Below are 5986 nucleotides of genomic sequence, written 5' to 3'. Positions count from 1 at the left end.
GCATCATGGTCTGCATCCCTCCTGCCAGTGGACAGCAGCTAAAGCCCCTTCCATCGCTTCTATGTGGAGCACTAACACTTGGTTCTTACTATCAAGCGGTTGCTGCTGTAACCTGTAGCGAGGTCTGACTTCTTGGGGATATACACATTCCAGGCAATAAGCACGGAAAGCACTGACACTCAAGGGTCACCAGCTGCCGTGGAGCAACTCACTAGAGCTGGGATTCAGAGGTGCTTTCTCCCCAGGAACTCGCATGAGAGTTTTGTTTTGAGAGGAATGCAAAAAAAATTTCTTTCACTATTTTTAAAATTAGTATGCAGCAAATGGGAGAGATAACTCGGTGGCTAAGAGCACTTGTTGCTCTTCCAGAAGACTCAGGTTTGGTTCCAAGCATGCGCATGGCGGCTCCCATCATCTCTGACTCAAGTCCAGGAGCTCCAGGGCTCCCTTCTGTCCTCCTCGGGCACCAGGCACACATGTGATCACATACATATGTACAAGTAAAACACACACATAGAATAAATAAAATTTAAAAATAGAATCACACTAAGTAGTAAGTTTCATTGTGGCATTGTCTACATATGCCTCGTTTTCCTTGGACCTTGCCCATCGCCTGCCTCCGCTTACCCTCCCCACTCTCACGGGTCTCCTATCTCCCCACAGGGGTCTCCTCTCTGTTTTCACGGCACACGGTTGCCACTACTCTCTTGCTCTCCTCTCACTCCCCCTCCCCCCTCCCTTAACCTGTCCGTCAAGGTTCCCTTTCTAGTTTCAGGACACACGGACACACAGACACACACACACAACACATTTCTAGAGTCCACCTAGGAAAGGAAACATAATCTTTCTCAGTGAAGCCTGTTTTGCATAACATACTGATCTCTAGTTGCAATCATTGTTCTGCAAGAGTTTAATCCCTACGTCACGTGGTCTTGGTATTAGCAGAGTGGAGACTTAACCCAGCCTGGTGTTTAGAAGCAAGGCCTTTGGAAAGGACTGTGTTTAATCAAGGTCACTGGAGTTCAGCCTCCCTGGTTGCTTCATAAAAAGACAGACATAAACCAATCACAGATGCTCCATATTTCTCCCCACCTCAGGGCTCTGCCAGTAACAAAGACCACTGCCAGAGCTGGCCCCTACATCTTTCACTTGCAGAACCTTTAGCTAAACAAATCTATTGTCTTCATGGATTCAGCCTGCCTCAAGCGTTTTGTTATAGATTTTGGGTTGTTGTTGTTGTTGTTTTTAAGTAGGCTAATGCAGCATTCTAGAAACCAATAGGGTCAAGATTTATGTCCAAGCTTTTTCCCTCTGGAAAGAAAACCCTGAAAGGACAGAGACTTTCATCAGTTACTGTCTCTGTAGCCACATGACACCTGAGATAACACTTGTCTGATAAATACATGAGTTCTCTTCACACCAAAGGAGTAGCAGGAGTTCGAGACATGGGCTTCACCCAGAGGATCAATCAGTCCAAGGCAGACTTCATGAGAGCAACAGCTTTTGCATGAAGACCATCATCTTCCACCGTGCTCCTGGGGAGGACTGGGGGATCTTTCTTTCTTTCTGCCATACTGCCCTTCTCTTTAGCTATTCTGGCTTAGGTCACTCCTGAAATGTGGTCAGTGTTTAAACATAGCAGTCAGCGTCTAATAACTCAATCATTAGATTGCTCTGTCATTTGCACATTACAGAGACCCTGACATCAAGTCACAATACCCCAAATCCCCTTTGGGTTATGTTAAGGCAGTTTCCCTGATGCCTTGTAATTACTACAGAGTCACTCTTTCCAAACTAGATGGAAGCTTGAGAAGCCTCATCCCTCTCCCCCTGCTCCAGCAGAGGGCTGCCTAACTGGTCACCCACCAGGGTCTCAAGAGCCTTCTTAAATTAACATTTTTGGGTTGCCTTAAAATGGCATCTAGCACCTCTCATTTCTGGGTGAGACTCACACAGATCCACTGGGCACGAGTGGAAAACTGCTCTTACACCCACACACTATACTAAGATGACTGACCACATTTGAACGTCTAGGCCGATTCTCCCACAGAGTCAAATTTAGCCCAGAGAACAACTCTGTGCACTCTGACATTCAAAATAATGCTTGCTAAAAAGCATGGGGCAGAGGGGTTGCAACAGGAGGCACATTATTACTGAACCAACTCCTACATAGGCTCTGTCTTAGTCATCAGAAACATGCTCACACCCTCTGCCTCACTCCACAGCTCCCCACTTTTCTCAGTTCAGTCACCCAGGACACAGGTTTCTCATAGTTGGTGTGCCTTAGGGACAGTGAACTATTAAGTCAGAGGGTACCAGGGTTTTAAGGATAGCTCACCTCAAAAGAAGAAAAAAAATTACACTCATACAGGAATGTACCAGCATTTGTAGCCTGACCATCACCAGGACTGAACACCAAAGCAGCAACTCTAAATTTCATTATGACTTAAAACCAGTTCTGTGGCTTGACTGCTTCTTGGTCTTGGATCACCTGCCAGATTTAACCAATTGCCAGCCACACAAGCAGATAGCATCGATAAGGGTAACAGTTCGTAGGTGGTACTGATTGAGCCCCATTCAGTTAACTACAAGGAAAATCATATTTATATTAAAAACAAATAAGCTACACTTGACTCAGAGACCATCAGGAACCCAAGCAATGTATCTGCCTCTCTCTCTGTCTCTGTCTCTGTCTCTCTCTCTCTCTCTCTCTCTCTCTCTCTTTCTCTTTCCCTCTCTTCCTCCCCCTCCCTCCCTCCTCATCTAATCTCTCTCCACATTTTAGTTATATTTTTTCCCCTTCATCAACTGGCTTCCCTCACCACTTAAATTTAAACCTGACAAAAATGGCTACTCAGCTGTCAGTCTTCCCATGATCTTAGCTAGCTGGCCAAGGCTTCCCTTTCATCTCTCTATTCTAACAGCACATAAAAACCTTGGCAGGTCAGAACACACAAGTCCTGGTAACTAACTGGTTAAACAAGGTGGAGACTGGAAATATCCCTGTGTGTGAAGGCAGCTAACTACCCAGGTCTAGTAGCTGAGGTAGGTCTAGAAGAAAGGGAGTGGGGGAGATAAGCAGGGTAGAATTATGTCATTAAAAAACACAATTGCTAAGGACGACAGGGGCCGCTGTGAACGGGCACACAAACCCCTGGCATCTCCAGGACAAATGATTGAAACTTTTGATCATTAAAGAAAATTTGCTGAGAGCCACGATCTAAAATTAAAATTTCACATGAGCCCTTCCCCATTATTAAAAATAAAATTAGACAAGCCAGACTTTTTATTTATTTATTTATTTATTAAAGATTTCTGTCTCTTCCCCACCACCACCTCCCATTACCTTCCCTCTCCCCCAGTTAAGTCCCCCCCCCTCCTCAGCCCGAAGAGCAATCAGGGTTCCCTGCCCTGTGGGAAGTCCAAGGAACCCCCACCTCCATCAAGGTCTAGTAAGTTGAGCATCCAAACTGCCTAGGCTCCCACAAAGCCAGTACGTGCAGTAGGATCAGAAACGGCTATTGTCAACAGAGTTCTAAAAGGTCTGGAAGCCTCCAGTCCATCTCTGTGAGCTCTGGGCCCTTTCAGAAAGCCGTTCATCGGAGAACATCAATATGCTTCCTCCAAATGATCCCACCACCAAAAACCTAACCCATTAGATTCACAGTCTGGAATAAGGTCACTAAACATTGGCTGATATCTCTCACCCCTTTGTGTACACCCCACACTTACCTCCTTCAGCTCAAAGGTGGTCAGAAAAAAAACGACCAGGGCAACTTGGCCCGTTTTCTGCCTGCCGATTCTTTGCACATCCTCCAGTTTTCATTCTGATATTAAGAATAATGTCTACAATGTGATAACAACACACTCCCAATTTGAATGTGGCTTAGAGCCATAAAAAGCAAGCATCAGGGGCCATCTCTGCTGCGTAGGCCTTACAGCATTGGTCCCCATGGGATAAAGTAGCCCGGGGCTCCATGAGAGAACTGTAGTTTTAAGTACCCAGTGGCCCACAGCTGAACTTACCCCTTGCTGATTTTCCTCTTATAATCTAAATCTGGAAAGGTGCTGCCTGCCAACAGCGCACTACCAAGTCATTCAGCAAAATGTTCTCGTGCCATAAAAGCATGCTTGTGCATCAAAAAAATAAAAATAAAAATAAAAAAATCAAATTGTAAAAAAAAAAAAAAAATACAGCTAAGAACTCTGCAAAGGCTGCACTTCAGACAGCCAAGATGCTTCTGCTGAGATTCTTTGTTGCTTTGCCCATAACCAAGGCTCTCTCTGCAGGGTCACAGCTGACCCTGCATCTGACCTTTGTTGTGACTGAGCTGGCCACGGGGCAACCCAACCAGGCTGGCCTGGGAGCTTCATTCTGACTCTCTCGTTAGTCTAACTTCACAACACAGTTGCCACTCTGCTGCCCTGCTGTTGGCAACGGGAAAAACAGACACAAATTATGAGGGAAGAGCAGAGGAACTTCTGAGAAACTGTGCTGGCGATGTGCAAGATACCATGGTCCTTCAAAGGTAGAGAGGGGTAGAGAGATGGGTAAAAGGCCTCACTCTTGAGTCTGTCCCCTAAGCCCATGTAAAAAGTCAGCTGCCGTAGCCTGTACCTACAATCCCCACATTACTGCAGAGAGGTCTTATAACATAAGTAATAAAAACCCAGAGATAGATATTGGGGTCCAAACTGAAGATCAGAAAAGCAAAGCAGCCATCCTCTAGAGAGTTCTTACTTCTACCAAGGCTCAGACAAACAAGGGGTGATCCTGTCCTCGGAGTGACTGTAGACAGCTCTGTGCCCCACCAGACCTCAGACTGCAAGCCCTCCAGACCACACTGAACTCCTGTCTCCTAGTCCTCTCTAGTGCTGGGATTAAAGGTGTGCCGTTCCGAGTGTTGGACAATCCTGGAGCTATAGTTACAGGTAGTTGTGAGCTGCCTATAGCCAGTGCTCTTGTCTGGAGAGCCATCCCTCCAGTCCCCCCCCCTTTTATTTTTTTAAGTTGCATTTACTTATTCTCTCTTTCTGTCTCTATGTGTGTGGGGCATGGATGTGTGTGTGTGTGTCTGTATTGTGAACATGTATGTGAGGTACGTGTATGGTATACATGTGTGTACATGTCTGGCATACACATGTATAAGTACATGCATAGATACAGGTGTGCATGCATGCATGAGAAGGCTGAAATTCTATCCAGTTCCACTTTATTTTGAATATAGGATCTCTCAGTAAACCTGGAGATCACCAGTTTGGCAAGACTAGCTGGGCAGCCAGCTCTAGGGATCCTCACGCCAGGCATCCTGGCACCAGGAGTACTGGTTTGCCACCCCACCAACAAAGCTGAGATTTTGATAATGACTGCACTAAAATTTTATAAAACAGTCATTACAATAATATGAGCCTAAAACACCCTGCTTGCCTTTTACTTAGACTTCCCTTAATTTCTTACAACAATGTTTTGTGGGCTTAAGGGTATAAGTTTTAGACTTCCTTTGTGAGAATCATCCCAAAGTATTTTATTATACTTGATCCTCCTTAAGTGAAGTAACTTTGTTGAATTGTTCTACACAGTTCATTGCTACTATATAGAAATAGAAATGAGTTTTATACCCACCTTGTGGCCTATAAATTTAATGATCTGCATTATTATGTCTCTGTATTAGTTTAATTTTCTATTGCTATGGTGAAATAACAGGACCAAAAGCAACTTAAGAAATAGAGTTCACATTCTCTTTTACAATGAAGTTGCTAGGTATTGTACAAATACAGATTTATCTCCACATTCTGTGATGATGAACCTCACCTAACTGTGTTGTCTTGGAATACTCACTAATAAGAATTTGAAGTCATAATCTCTAAAAAAAAAAAAAGCTATAAAGAGGTATACTATATTTTTAGTCATCTAAATCATGTACAATGCAGTATTTTAAAATATCAATAAATGTAATGGGAATTTGTGCTTCAAAAAGAGAAGAGG

This window comes from Microtus ochrogaster, unplaced genomic scaffold, assembly GCF_000317375.1.
Source record: "Microtus ochrogaster isolate Prairie Vole_2 unplaced genomic scaffold, MicOch1.0 UNK97, whole genome shotgun sequence".
Lineage (NCBI taxonomy): Eukaryota > Metazoa > Chordata > Mammalia > Rodentia > Cricetidae > Microtus > Microtus ochrogaster.
Note: the sequence above shows the minus strand (reverse complement) of the source record.